We start from the raw sequence: 16,984 nt of genomic DNA on the forward strand, positions 1-16,984 counted from the left end.
GGGAATACAAATACAAATACATACACGAAGATGTAGAAAAGATTAAATAAGTGCTAGAAAGTGCTTTATAAACCTCAAAAACATATAAATATTTACAGTAACAGCCAGCTGTCACTGCTACAAGAGCTTTTTCTTCTCCTTTCTGCCAAGTAATATTCATCCTCTAGTCCCTTATATATTTTTTAAATTTTAAGTAAAACAATTCCATAAATTCTTTCTTTTGGAATCAAAAGAATGGAAGTCCTAAAAAATGACTTCTATACTGATAATCAGAGAGGCAAAGGCTGTGCCATTTTCTATCATTTGTATGACTCCTGCCATATATGGACTTCCTATAGCCAGACTCAACCCAATGAGTTGATAGAAAAGACAATAATCCAATTAAGGGTCCAGCAGCCAGGGAGTGAAATATCAGACAAAGCAAACAAAATACATGTATGGTAAATAAGATAAGAAGTAGGGTAGTTAATAATTAGATGGTCACTAGAATGATCTTTTCTATCTGTTATGGACTCTGAAATCATAAAATGTGATACTGTGGGGCAGTCCAGGAGGGCAGCATAAAAAGACCCTGTACTCACCTCCCCCCACAGACACATCAGATCTATAGTTAAATATGAAGACATTCCCACTGAGAAAGAATGGAAAACTAGCTGGACAGCTCCCTCTGCAAGATAAAAGCAGCACATTGAGAAGGTAAAGGAGGCAGAAACGCTGTCTTGCCAAAAGCCCTGCCTCCAGTGCCAAGGCACACACAGCAGGGAGGGATTTCATGGGCCCAGTGAGGACAGTGTGACCTACACTGGGTACCCTTACCCTTGTGTTCTGCACCAAAGAGGTGAGGCCCCAAAAATATCTGGTTTTGGACACCACTGGAGTTTATATCTGGGGATCTGGCTTCCTGTCAGCCTGCAACTAGGTGCTGAAGGAGACCACCCCCTTTGGAAAACTGACAGGTCTTGGCACACTCCCAACAACTGGGACCTATTAAGAAAGAATCAGGCTACTTAGACTATTACAAAGGTTCAAGAGACAACTAAGAGCCAGGGCAAGGTTGAAAGATAAGGTTCATCTCCTACACAAGGCTACTCCCTCACGATTGGAGAAGGTAGCTATATTACATAACACATAGAAATAAAACACAGAGAGTCAAACAAAATGAGGAAACAGAGGAATGTGTTCCAAATAAAAGAACAAGAGAAACTCTCAGAAAAAGACCTTAAAAATATAAATAAATCATCTACCTGATAAAGAGTTCAAAGTAATGGTCATAAAGATGTGCATTAAACATGGGAAAATAATGGAGGAACAATACAATGAGAACTTCAACAAAGACAGGCAATATAAGAAAAGGCCAAAGAGAAACCACAGAACTGAATAATACAATAACTCAACTAAAAAATACACTAGAGGCATTCAGCAAGAGACTGAATGAAGCAGAACAGTTCTGTGACCTGGAAGACAGAACAGTGGAACTCACTCAGACAGTGGCCAAAAGAAAAAAGGATTTAAAAAGTGAAGCTAGCTTAAGAGATCTATAAGCAATATCAAGCAGAATAACATTTGCATTATGTGCATACCAGGACAAAAGAGGGATAGAAAGGGCCAGAAAAATTATTGGAAAAAATAATGACAGAAAACTTCCTTAAGATGAGGAAGGATCTAGACATCCAATTCTCAAGAAGCCCAAGGAATTTGAAATAAAATGGACCAAAACACATGATACTTAAAGCACTAAAAGTTAAAGACAAAGAGAGAATTTTGAAATCAGCAAAGAAAAACAACTTGTTACATACAAGGAAATTCCCCCAACACACAAAACTACCAACTGATTTTTTTCAACAGAAAGTTTGAAGGCCAGAAGGGAGTAAGAATGCAGAGGTTTTACAATGCATTCAAATTTAAGCTGTTATCAATTTAAAATAGACCATTTTGTGTATATATAGTCTATCTTATGTGAACCTCATAAAAACCACAAAGCATAAACAGTAGATACACCAAAGATAAGAAAGAAATCTGGACATAACACTAAAAGAAGTAATCAATTCACAAGGGAAGAGAACAAGAGAAAAAGAAGAGGAAATAGTATAAAACAACCAGAAAACAATCAACAAAATAGCGGTAAGTACGTACCTACAAAAATTGCTTTAAACATAAATGGACCAAATTCTCCAGTCAAAAGACATAGAGTGGCTATATGAATTATGCAAAACTCATCTTGATGTTGTCTACAAAAAACTAACTTCAGACTTAAGAACATTCACAGACTGAAAGTCAAGGGACAGAAAAGGATGCTCCATGCAAATGGAAATGAAACGAAAGCTGGTGTAGCTATACTCATATCAGACCAAATAGGCTTTCAAACAAAGACTATAATAAAAATCAAAGAAGGACATTACATAATGATAAAGTGGTCAGTCCAACAAGAGGATATAACATTTGTAAATATTAATGTTCCCGATATAGGAGCACCTAAATATACAAACATTAACAGACCTAAAGGCAGAAACTGATAGCAGTACAATAATAGTAGGGGCCTTTAATAGTCCACTTACATCAATGGATAGATCATTCATATATAAAGTCAGTGAGGAAACAGTGGCTTTGAATAACACATTAGACAAAATGGACGTAGTAGATATATACAGAACATTACATTCAAAATTAAAAGAATACTCATCTTTTCAAGTGCACACAGAACATTCTCTAGGATAGATCACTTAGACGACAAAACAACTCAGTAAATTTAGGGAGATTGAAATCATACCAAGCATCTTTTGTGATCATAACAGTATGAAACTGGAAACCAATTACAGGAAAAAAAAAAATGAAAAAACACAAACACATGGAAGCTAAACAGCAAAGTACTAAATAACCAATGGACCAACAAAGAAATTAAAGAGGAACTAAAAAATACTTGGAGAAAAATGAAAATAGAAATGCAACAATGCAAAGTCTCCTAATGTAGTAAAAATAGTTCTAAGAGAGCAGTTATAGCATTACATATCTACCTCAAGAAACAAGAAAAATCTCAAACAATCTATCCCTACACCTCAAGGAACTAGAAAAAGAGCAAAGCCCAAAGTTAGTAGAAGGAAGGAAATAACAAAGGCCTGAGGAGAAATAAATGAAATATAGAGAAAAAAAAGTACAAAGGATCAATGAAACTAAAAGCTGGTTCTCTCAAAAAATAAACAAAATTGGTCAACCTTTAGCTAAACTCAACAAGAAAAAAAAGGGAGAGGTCTAAAAAAATAATAACAGAAGTGAAAGAGAAGTTACAACTGACACCACAGAAATTAAATATGGAAAACTATAAGAGATCACTATGAAAATTTATATGCCAACAAATTGGACAACCTAGAAGAAAGGAATAAATTCTTAGAAATACGTAATCTCCCAAGATTGAACCAAGAAGAAGTAGAAAATCTGAACAATCCAATTATTAGTAACAAATTTGAAGAAGAAATAAAAGAAACTTCCAACAAATAAAATACCAGAACAAGAGGACTTCACAGGAGAATTCTACCAAACACTTAAAGAGTGTTAATACCAATCCTTAAAATATTCCGAAACAGTGAAGAGGACAGAAAGCTTCCAAACTCATTCTGCAAGGCCAGCACCACCTTGATACCAAAGCCAGACAAAAACACGACAAAAAAAAGAAAATTACAGACCAAAATCCCTGATGAACATAGATGCAAAAATCCTCAACAAAATATTAGCAAACTGACGTCAAAAATACACTTAAAAGATCATTCACTACAACCAAGTGGAATTTATTCCAAGGAGGCAAGGACAGTTCAATATCTACAAATCAGCTAATGTGATGATAAACAAAAGGAAGGTTATCTCAACAGATGTTGAAAAAATATTTGACAAAATTCAACATCCATTCATGATAAAAACTGAACAAAATAGATATAGAGGGAGCATACAGCAATGTAATAAAGGCTATATATGACAGACCCACAGCTGATGTCATGCTCAATGGTGAAAAGCTGAAATCTCTATTCTAAGATAACAAACAACACAAGGACAGCCATACTCACCACTTTTATTCAACACTGTCCTGAAGTCCTAGTATAGCAATCAGGAAGGAAAAAGAAATAGAAGACATCCAAATTGGAATGAAGAAGTAAAACTGTCACATGTGCAGATGACCTAATACTATATACAGAAAACCCTAAAGACTCTACCCCAAAACTATTAGAACCAATAAACAAATTCAGTAAATTCCAGGATACTAAATCAGTATACAGAAATCTGTTACATTTCTATCATGAATAATGAACTATTCGAAAGAGAAAGTAGGAAAGCATTTCCATTTACATCAAAAAGCATAGCCTATCTAGGAATAAATTTAACCAAGAAGGTGAAAAACATGTGCACTGAAAACTATAAGACACTGATGGGAGAAACTAAATAAGATACAAATAAATGAAATGACATCCCATGCTCTTGGATTGGAAGAATTAATATTGTTAAAATGCCCATACTTCCCAAAGCAATCTACAGATTCAATGCAATCCCTATCAAAATTCCAAAGGCATTTTTCACAAAACTAGAACAAAAAAACCTAAAATTCATATGGAACTGCAAAAGATCTCAAACAGCTAAAACAATCCTAAAAACAAAGCTGGAAGTATAACACTCCCTGTTTTCAAACTATACTACAAAGCTATAGTAATAAAAAAACAGTATGGTATTGGCATAAAAATAGACACACAGATCAATGGAACAGAGAGTCAAGAAATGAACTCACACATAAATAGTCAACTAATTTATGAAAAAGGAGCCAAGAATATACAATGGAAAAAGAACAGTCTCTTCAATGAATGGCATTAGGAAAACTGGGCAACCACATGCAAAAGAATGAAACTAGACCACTATCTTACACTATACTCAAAAATGAACTAAAAATGGACTAAAGACTTAAATATGGTATGACCTGAAACCATAAAACTCCTAGAAGAAAACAGGCTGTAACGACATTGGTTTTGGCATTAAATTTTTGGAGCAAAACCAGTGGGACTACATCAAACTAAAAAATTTCTGTACAGCAAAGGAAACCATCCAAAAAATGGAAAATCAATCTACTGAATGCGAGAAAATGTTTGCAAATCATATATCCAATTAGAGGTAAATATTCAAAATATATAAAGTACTCAACTAAAGAGCAGAACAAAAAATCTGATTAGAAAATAGGCAGGGGATATAAATAGACATTTTTCCAAAGAAGACATACAGGACAACAGGTATGTGAAAAGATGTTCAACATCACTAATTATCAGGGAAATGCAAGTCAAAACCAATGAGATACCACCTTACATAAGTCAGAATGGTTATTATCAAAATGACAAAAAATATTAAGTGGTGGAGAGGATGTGCTGAAGAGAGACTCCTTATACGCTGTTGGTAGAAATGTAAATTCATGCAACTACTGCAGAAAATACTATGGAGTTTCCTCAAAAAATTAAAAACAGATATACGACATGATCCAGCTATTCCACTTCTGGGTAGCCATCCTGCAGTGGTAAACAAAAACACTAATTTGGGAAGATATATGCACACCTCTGTTCATTGCAGCATTATTTACAATGGCCAAGGTATGGAAAGGACCTAAGTGTCCACTGATGATGAATGAATTAAATGGATGTAGTACACTATTCAACGGAATACTACTCAGAATTTAAAAAGACTGAAATTTTGTCATATGTGACAACATAGATGATTCTTGAAGGTTTTATGCCAAGTGAAGTAAGTCAGACAGAGATAGACAGGTACCATATTATTTCAATTATATGTGGAATTTAAAAAATAAATGACAAACAAAACAAAACTCATAGGAAAAATAGACTGGTTGTTGATGAAGGAAAGGGTAGGCAAAAAAGAGTGAAAGAGTTATCTACCTGGTGATGGATGGCAATTAGACTTATTGTGGTGGTCATTTCATAGTATATACACATATTGAATTACTATGTCATACACTCAGAATTAATGTAATTTTATATGCCAATTTTATATCAAAAGACTGATTTATTTTATATTTCTCTTCAGAAGTCTTCATTACATAGCAGATGCCAGCTGAAACAAACACATAAAAACTAGTATCAGTCTTTAATATCTTCTCATGTATTAGATTTTAGATAGCTAGCTCTCTTATCGAAAGGCAGAGAAAAACGCCCAATAAAAAAGAATCCATATTAAGTGAGTTGTAAGACTAGGGAAATACAAGTCCCAGAATAATTCTGAAGAAGACTATATTAACCTAGAACAAGGTTAAGCACACTTTTTCTATAAAGAACCAGATAATAATACATATTTCAGCAGTTACTGATCTTCTGGTCTCTACTATGACTGTTCATCACTGATACTGAAGCACTGAAGTGGCCTCAGACATTGAGTAAGTGAATGGGTGGTGGATCTGCTCCAATTAAGTTTTATTTACAAACTAGCCAGTGGGCCATAGTTTACCAGCTCCTGGACTAGACATTTAAAATGTGTGGCTTCCTTTCATTCATGTCCTAGAATAATGAAAGAAGTGATATCTTAGGAAAATGGAAAAATACAGAATATAAACAATTTCCAAAGGCTAGTTGTGCTACCGAACTTTCATGGAACATTAAATCTTACTTTATCCTTGTTTATTCTTCAATCAGAATTCTATTTAGCAGACTTGTCACTTTACAAAGGGTGATTACAACAAACAGTTCCTGTTCACCTGGCAGACACACTGGTTGATGGCAATACAGAGCAGTGGATCAGAGAGTGGGTCTGAAGCCACATTTCTATCATTTGGGTGCTACTCTGTCATTTGCCACATGTGTGTCCTTGGACTTGTCACTTAATATCCATTTCCTCATCTGTAATATTCTGGGTAGAGACAGAACCTACTTCACAGGGTTTCTATGAAGGATGCACTAGAGGTGGGTAAATCTCTTAGAGTAATATCTGAAATATATTAATTGCTACCCCAAGGTTAGGTATTATTCTTACTCATTCTGGGTCAAAAGAGAGGAATGCTTTTCCCTCTCTCTGCACCTGAGTTTCAGAAATAATTAAAGAAGTAAGTTAGCTGATGACACATCTTACTATATGGCCAACTGTGGGGAAGGGAACTCTGAGAACACTGTGACATGAATAGGGCTTCTTTCTCTCATTCTCAGCTCTGACCTGCTTGCTTCTTCTGGGCTTGAGGCCAGTAAGTATGGGAAGCTCAGTGTGAGTGCCCAGCTGGGTTTCGTGGGAAGGGCAACAGAGACAGGTAAGTAGAGTTTTTGCATTCCTCGCCTGGGCCACCCTCTCAGACCATGACCAGGAGCCCCTGGGTAAGAACCAGAGAGCAGGAAGGGGTGAATCCTGAGAAAAGTTTGGCCTGCAGAAATCCTTGGATATTTTAGGGCATGAGTGTGGCTGATATTTTTTGTTGCCAAAAGGAAACGAAAGAGCCAAATAGATAGACTGAGTCTTCCCTTTCCCTGAGCTGGAGAGAAAAGCATGGAATCAGGCTTCCTCCAGACGCAAACCATCTACGATGTCAGGCTAAGGGAAATAGACGATGCCATTTTCCATTGCTTGTGTGACTGCTGTCACTTAGGGTCTTCTATCAGCCAGACTTGACCCCAACAGAAAAAATATATCAGCCTGTATAAATGGGGCCTAGAAACCACAGGGAGCATTATCAAACTAAAGAAATACAGTCATACCCAGGAAGCTAGAGCTGCTGGGAAGACGGATAATTAGAATGAAAACAGTAAGAGCACGTAAGGAGATTCAGCACAAAGGAGACACTTTGGAAATTTAAAATAAAACAATTTTCCAACTAAATATTTTTTAGTAGACAATTGGAAGAATAGGATCACTCTTGCAACTTAAATAAGTTATTCAGAAGATTAAATTCAAGTCTTCCTTCAAAGCACTGTGCAAAATTATAAAGAGGTAGAAATAATGATGGAAAAGGTAAGTGACAAGGATATTAGATACAGAAAGCATAGTAACTGAGTAATAAGATTCCAGGAAGATACAAGGGAATAGATGGAGGAGAAAAATAAACAAATTTTTTTCCTGAGATGAAGAAAGGAGATGAGATGAAGAACAAAGAAAACAGATTGCAAGTTCTCAGACCCAATTTCAGTCTGAACTGGTAGATTTAACATGGATGGTTAAATGCGCACTAAGAGTAAGAAAGAATTGCAAAGTTCCAGACCAAAAAAGTTACCTATAAAGGAAAAATAAACCAGGTTTTCTCATCTAGAAAGTAGCAAAATAATATCTACCAATTTCTCAAAGAAAATTAGGCTCAAGAGATATGTACCCACCCAAGCCACTTTCACCTGTTCAGGCAAAAAAATATATCTAAAGATATACAATATTTCATGTAGTGATAGTCATGAAATAAAGTATAAAAGGATAAAAAGCCCTCCTAAAACAGGAAAGGCATACTCTAAAGGGAATTTTAATAATCCAAAACCAAAAGACTAAATGAGGGATTAGTAGAGCATTTTGTTAGAAGTTCAGTGGTGCATCCTTGTGGATAAAAATACATTATCTTGTTGTCAAATAATAGTACTTAAATATACTTCTGATTATGTAATAAGAAAAATAATTAAAATCATTTATGAAATTGAGCAATATGATTAAATTTCCAAATTAACAAGGAAAGAAAATGAAATAAAGCATTGTCACACTTAGAAAAAAAAAGGAAAAATAAAAAATATAAAAATAAAACTAAGCACCAGTAAGTTGGAAGAAAAATAAATATATCATTGTATTAAAAATGACATAGAGAAACAATATGTTGTTTAAAGGGACCACTAAAAGTAGAACCAGCAGGATACTGTTTTTAAGAAACTCAAGACTAAGTACTAGAGAGGTTGAAAATAAAGTAATGGTCCAAAAGAATCAGTCAAATGAACATTTAAAAAGGAAGGGGTGTGCCAATATTAACATCAGATCTGGTATAATGTAAGCTGGAAAAAAATGCTAATAGAAGAAAAGGGAGAATTTTGAAGCCTAAAAAGGCCAAAATGTATGAAATTTCAATAGTCATAAACTTATGAACACTAAAACACATGATGTTGCTAAATACATAATGCAAATTGATTACAAATACAAAGGGAGCATAATGAAAACAATACTGGGTCCCTTGTTATGACAATATAAATAAAAATAAAGACACACAAAGGCAAATAGAATAATTCAATTAATTGACTTGATTTAATAGACCTGCAGACAAAATACATTTTGCCCATTTGTTTATTCAATATGTACCCAATTTTATTATGTACTTGACAACAAAGAACCTTAATAAAATTAAAATACAGATACATAGCTGGACGTATTCTTAGACATGCTCCAGATGGATTAGAAATAAATAATCTAAAAATTACTGTTTTAATAGCTAGGAACTTAAAAAATGTGTTCTTAAGATAATCCTTAGACCAGAACAGAAGTCAAAAATAGTACACAAACTATATAGAGAGGAATGAAAAAGAAAACACAGCTGTTGAGAAAAAAGAAAAAGCTGTACCTAGTAAAAACATGTAGCCTGCAATATCTTTGATAATGAGGACAAGAGCAAAAAAGAAATAAGTATTTGTTTTATTATCTTACTTAATAAATTAGAAAAAATGAAACAGCAAAGAGATAATTAGGAATATCCATAAAGCTGAATTTAATTAAACAAGAGTAGCTCTGGGCTAAAGGGGATTTCAGCTCCAGGCAAGTTTACTCTGGATTTCAGGAGACTGAAAAATGACAATGGAACACTTGGGGGTAAAAAGGGGCTTATGTCAGGCTTTATTCTCACAGCACAGGTCAAGCTGTCCACTTCTGTCTCAGCCTCTGCTCCAGGTGCTGCAGTTGCCCCACTCTAGCCTCTGCACTTGACTCCAGCCTCTGCTCTCCTCCTTTCCTGCTTCCCTCTGCCCTTAGCACTGGGCAGAACTCTTTTTATAGCAACAGCAGCAATAATGGCTTATGGCCAACAGGTATGTAAGCATGCACCTGCACAGCAGGCTAAGTTTTACATCATTGCACTGACACAGTGGGTAGATTAGGATCAGGTGAGGATCCTGGCCATGGTACTTCCATTTTCCCGACAATAGGAAAATAAATATTTAATAAAATAACAATAAAACATCAATAATATAAGCTTATTACAAAGAAAAGACTGAGACAGAATAAAATAATACAAGTTTAGGAATGCAACTACATGCCACAAAAACATTTGAGTCTATTGAAAATGGTAGATTTTCTAATAAACTATAAATAATAAAAATTGACACAAAAAAAGAACTGGGAAACTAGAATCTATCTAATATCATGAAAAATTTATTGAAATGGTCACAAGAAACAGGTGAGTTAACAGTCAAGCTTTATCTAATCTTTAAAGACTGGATAATTCCAGTATAGCTCCAGAAGGAATGTCAGCATTGAGGTGCTCCTTGTTTTTGTCCCTCCCTCAACAACAAAAATTTGGCATTAATCCAAGGACTAAAATGCCTTTGTGGGTGCTGTGGGAAGCAACACCATCCACCAAGGGAGGCCCCTCACCCACTTTTTCATAGATAATAGGCAGACAGACCTCTGTCCCAGGTATGCATTCCACAGTGGCCTGTGAATAGGCTCCAGATTCTCTAGCCATGGCCCCCAGAGCCCCTGGAAAACCCACATACAATTATCAACACATAAAAGAAATTCCTAAAAATGTACTACCTGCCAAGACTGTATCATGAAGAAAGAGAAAATGTGAACAGACCAATAATAGGGAGATTGAGCAGGTAAACAAAAATCTCCCAACAAAGAAAAGTCCATTACCAGATAATTTCACTGGTGAATTCTACCATTCAAAAAACTACTAACACCAATCCTTAAACTTCCTTAATTCTTTCCTAAATGACATTTTTAAATGTAATTAAAAAGTCAAGAAAGGTAAACATTAAGTAAAAGCAAAACATACTCTGCCTTATATCAAGTATTTAAAAATAGCCTTTACTCTAACAACCAAAAGTTTCAGTCTCCTGTTTTGTTTCAGGGACATTCTTACCCCCAACACAAACCTCTGTACTATACACACACTTCTGTACTATAAGAAAAATAGTGCAAGACCTATTTCAAGGGAAAACTGAGGCTCTTTATGTCATGAACTGTAGCAAACTGGAAAATATAAGCACGATTCCAATCATATAGCCTCTTCTAATCCAGGAAACTTTTTTCCCATAGGAATATCAGCACATTGTCCTCAGGCCTAATATTTCATAAGATGTCAGAAATCCAGATTTTTATGTACAAACTTGCAATTTAAAATATAGAATAGACCATTTAGATACCACTGTGGGCTGAATCCTATCCATGGCCTAGCATTCCACTTCTGCTTTAGGTCTGAGACTTGGATTGAAACTTGAGAATAGGGAGAAATTCTCCAAGGTTTACTACAGCTGGTTAATTATCCTTTCAATATCCCCAAGTGTATTGACATTGCATGTACTTAAACTTGAGTAGTAGATTACATTTAAGTAAATGATTTGCATATAGAGTATTGTTCTAATCAGGATCTTTGGTTTAAAATGGAGACTTATACTATGTTAAAAATGTCTATCAGAAATTACATATAAACTAGAAATAAAGCAGAAATAGAGGCATTTTTACAGTGCCTGTCCCCCACCCCCCTCTCTGCCTCCCTCTCCTGTCCCTCCTACTCTCCCTCCTTCTGCCACATAATATCCTTTCTCTGGAGACTTGGAAACAGTGCTTTAAACAGTGGGTCTGTTCTGTTTCTTTCTGTACATTGTGTTTCAATGCTTTCTCCTATAATGTTTCCTTATAACGTGGACTTTACACCAACTAGATATTTTTAGAGAACGTGGTCAGTTTCTTTCCCTGTTTCTAACTGATTCACTTCCTTGGGTTTCTTTAGTTCAAATTACCTCAAAAAGTAATTAGACACATTTAGATTATTTTTCTGTATTTTGTCATACAACATATTTCATAGGCTAATCTATGAGCAAGTTGTCATTGGGTCATAAGAACACTTGAGTCCAATCACTTGATAGGTAGGGAAAGGGCACACAGAAAATGTGCCTAGACAGCACAAAGTTTAGGAAGGGCAGATTTTTTTTTTCAAAAGTGACATCTGGGCACGTGTCAATACAAAATAGCCACCCAGATTTACAGAAATCACTTTTATTAGGAATTTAAAAGTTTTGATAGACTTGGACAAGGCAATCAGTATATATTTGAATATGGGTTATTAATTGAGCCCTTTTATAAAAGTCCATTCATCTTGTGAGGGATGTTAAATCATTCATCTTGTAAGGAATGATAAACTCCTGAAGTGGGAACCCAGGGGAGTCTGCAATTGCAGTCTCTGAAGAATGATGATAGCAGAATCTATATGCCAAGAGAGGCTGTCCAGTGAAGAGTTTAGCAACATCCAACAACCTGTTTCAAAGCTAATGAGCTCTCTGAGCATGTGCTAGTCTTTGAAATGTGTTTGTAAAGAGTACTTTCAAAGAACATGTATTGGTTTCTATCATTAAAAAGTACCACAAACTGGATAGCTTAAAACAACAGAAGTTTATCTTGTCACAGTTCTGGGCACTACAAGTCCATCCAGAGAGCTCCCTCCAAAAACATAAGGACTCCTCCTTACCTCTTTCAGCTTCCTGTAACTGCAGGAGTTCCTTAGCTTGTGATAATGTAAGTACAGTACCTGCTTCTCTGTCCCATGGTAGTCTTCTCTCTGTCTTTTATCGACACTAGTCATGTTGGAGTACCCACCCTAATGGCCTGTCTTAACTTTATTACATCTGCAAAGACTCGAGTTCCAAATAAGGTCACATTCATAAGTATATCAGGCGTTAGGACTTCAATATATCTTTGGGTGTACACAATTCAACCCATAACATAAAGAATAAGCTCATACTAATTCCAATCTGTATGTTGGATTTTAAAGATACGAATTAACATTCCTTTCTATAAAGCAATGGTATGCAACATTAGCTGATCATTAGAATCACCTGGGAGCTTTTAAATATTCCAATTCTCAAACCTGCACCACAAAACAATTAAATCAACATCTCTGGAGGTGACCCAAGCATGAATATAGCTGAAAGCTCTTAGATGATTCTAATGTTTATCTAAGTTTGAAAACTACTGTCATAGACACAAAAGACAACTAAGTATATATAAAAACCTGCTTTATTATTGAAGAACATAGTTTATTATTGAACACCCAGGAGATCAAAATAATTTTCTATTTCTTTACACATGAATTGAACTTAACTCCCCAGTCATAGAATAGTGAGACAATTGTAGGCTACTCCCTGTGGTGGCAGCTTGGTCCACTTGGCCTCTAGTCAGTCAGGTCCTGTGAGTAAGAGAAGAAAGGTTCAACCAGCATACACAGTTTTCAGTCTCTTCAAACAAGTCAATCTCCCATGGAGAGTAATGACAGGTAGAGAAAATAACGAAAAGTTACTAATACTTCCAAGCATCAGATCCATTTGTTTTCTTCTTCAAGAGATTTGAAAATAATTTCCAGTTATAATTGCAAAAGTACGCTTAATTGGTTGTTTTCATTCCCCCACAAAATCTTGCTGACCTAAAATTGAGTTTCTCCTAAATTCACTAATTTAACTTTTAGTGGATTTCTCTTTTCCTGTACAATGAAACTATCCTCTGATAATACTTCCTACACAACATGGAATATGCTATTTATTTTCACAACACTTTAAATATGACTATCCATCCAAAACAGATATTATTATATTAACTGATTCTTTTGTTTATTCATACATTAAGCACGTATTTCTCAAGTGAGCCAACAGGCATCTTCCTAGTCCCTGTCTTAGATTTTAGATTCTATTAGAAAAAAAGAAAATAACAAGCAAGCAAATAAATATTTTAGGTAGTGGTAAGTGCTTTGGAGAAAAACAAAACAGAGTAAAGAAGAGAGTGTAACAGGACCCAGGGGAGCATGTGCTAAATACAATCTCTTGGCCATCTGCATCCTGTTCTGTCCCTTCTATGTCCTCTAGTTATACTAGGATTGAAGAATAGAGAATACACTTCCAAGACTCCCTTTCAGGTAGCTCACTAGTTGTGAGCTTTTCTACCAAGAAAATGTCCTTGCATAAGATGTGGACAGTTCAGGGAGCTAGAGGCTATTTTCCTATACTGATAGCAACTCTCAGGCAGACGTCAGCAGAGGTGAGCATGCGCATTGCTGGACACCGGAGCCTGTACCCGCCTCTGAGTGGTCAGGCTGCTGTAGCAGAAGCCGTTTCCTGAGCTCTTACAGCTGCATGGCCCGAAGCCAGGGCTCCGCTGGTGATCCCTTGATTTCATTTCCTTCTTATGATTTTGTAAGCTCCTAAGTTTTAGGTTAAATTCCTTTCTGCCTGAAATACCTAGTTATTTTGTTTCTGCACTGAATCAGAGCGGCTGCTTTAAAAATGGTGGCTAGGAACGTCTCTCAGATGAGCTGACCTCTGAGTGGAGAAATACCTGAAATCAGGCAAAGATGAGAGAAAGAGAGCTCTAGGCAGACGGGATAAAAACTACAAAAATGGGAGTTGAGTTCAATGTATTTGAGAAACAGCAACAAGTCTACAACTGGGACAGAAATGAATAGGAAGAGGGTTAGCACATAATACGGCAAGATGACAGAGGCAAGGTCACTTCGAGCCTTGTAAAGCATGACAAGATGTAAGATTTCTTCTCAGAAGGCAAGTTATTTGAATGTTGTAGTGAGGGAGTGCATAAGCCTACTCCTGGGTGGAGAATAGAGTATAACGGAGAAATTATAAAAGCAGGAAGACCAGCATGATGGTCATCGCCATGTAAGAGAGAATAAAATCACGGACTATGACGCTACGTTGGAAACGGGGACAAGGGATACAGGAGCTATCTGGAAGGTAGTGCCCTTAGGACTTTTGACGTGTTGTACACAATTTTCCATGGAATTGGAATTGGATGAACATACAATTTCTTACCAAATTCAAAACACCTAGAAACTGAATGAGGTTTCTTAATACTTATGCCAGGGAGACAACCATACACTGGGGCTGTCTCAGGCAAACTAGATTTATAGGCACCCTAAGTATAAGGCCAAAAAATTTCAAGAATATCACAAAAGCTTTTACCTTAAACCAATGGGTAGATAAGGTTGCCATTTTGAGAGGCGAAGGACTAGAAAAGAAGCAGCAGAGTGTGGCTTATGTCAAGAATGCCACCAGGCTGGCCCCGTGGACGTGGGCAGTTGCCCAGATACTGTAACCAGAAGGCTACCTCCAAACGTACTTGCAGGGCTACTAAACAAAGGCTAAGCAACAGGCAGTTAAGGAAGAAAGCCAGAGCTGGGACATACATAAAAAATGAAATAAACTCACTTTTACAATTATCTGGCAATCAACGTGTAACTAACTAGCAACCAGAGCAATTTGACTGTGAGTCTCAAGACAGAACAAGAGCTTCTCTTCTTGTCTGAATTCAGAATTGATCTTACATATTGGTAGGCTGCTGAGCCTACAAGTGACAGTCAATTGTCCTTATTAGTGGGGTTAGGCAAGGATAACTGAGGAAACGGGCAGAGCTTAACACAGATATAAAAATAGGTATTGATACTGAAATGTTCTCCACCATTAGACACACAAACACACATACACACACATGTGCTCACACATCCACATGCTGGAGAAGAATAAGAAGATGAGTTGAGAACACCAAATATATACTAGATACTACAGGCCACTAAAGATTTCTTACCTAATTTCATTTGGGCAAATGTAGAAATAAGCTTCAAAACTGTGATCTGAGGAACTTAAAATAATTGCTTTTAAAAAATTCCCTAAATTTATCATAAAATAATTCATTTGTATTTTTTCATCTTTTTCACTCTTGATATTTCTTGTCTCCTATCACTTTTATTCTTTTCCAACTTGACATCTTTTTTCTTTATAAAAAAGCATGAAACTGGGTTATTTAAAAGTTAATATCATCATTAATATTTTTAAAAGAATATGGAAACCATCATTTATACTTAATGCTCTTATTAGCCATTTCATAGAAGTCTATTTTTAAATGAAATGTCAACATTTGAATATGAATAATGAGTAGAAAAAATGGGTCATTATTTCAACTTAAAATACTTAAGAAACATTACTTAAAAATAAATCTTAGTTTCTAGAGCAGTAACTTAAAGAATAATTTTAAAGAAAAAATGTAAGTGCTCTGTTTAGTCCTCTCCTAAACTGCATAAAATAACAGTGAAAATCTTCTTTACTCCTGTCAAAACATTCCCTACCTAGATATTTCTGTCATCAATTCTATAATTTTATTATAATTAATATACATTAATTAACTATGAACTGAGAGCCACCACGATGTTCAGAATAGGTCACATCACATTTCTTTAATTTCTCTAAGTCAGTTTCAGAATTGTGTTCCTTTTTCCTGCCTAATTGGTAAGAAATTTGTGCCCAGTGTTCACTGGGATGTTACTCTTTCCTTGATGTCTTCACAAGTGAAGGTCACTGGGACTGCACTCCACACTGGGCAAACCCTATGCCCTTCAGAGTGGGAAACTTTGATGCTTCCCTACCACAAGGGACGTGTGTGAGTGCGTGCGTGTGCGTGTGTGTGGAGACTGAGAGCGCTGACACCTGGGAGTCAGCGTCCTTTTCAGGATTCCAAGCTCTGGGGGTGCCCGACTCTGGACCCTGGCCCTCGCACTACCACCAGCTCCTCTCCTGCTACACAACTCATAAATGAGCCAGGTCACTTTGACATACGAGTGAGTTTGACCAGTATTGGAACTCTTAGTAAAATATCCAAATTCTCATTGCCTTTAGATATGATTTTCTAAGCATCCACAATCAACTGGCAGCTGAATTTAAAATGATGCAACAGAATAGAATGTAACCCCCAAAATCCAGTGGGTGCCTTGGGCTGGCACTATTTCACAGAATGATGTGAGTGC

The sequence above is a fragment of the Manis pentadactyla genome, chromosome 1 (assembly GCF_030020395.1).
Source record: "Manis pentadactyla isolate mManPen7 chromosome 1, mManPen7.hap1, whole genome shotgun sequence".
Classification (NCBI taxonomy): Eukaryota; Metazoa; Chordata; class Mammalia; order Pholidota; family Manidae; genus Manis; species Manis pentadactyla.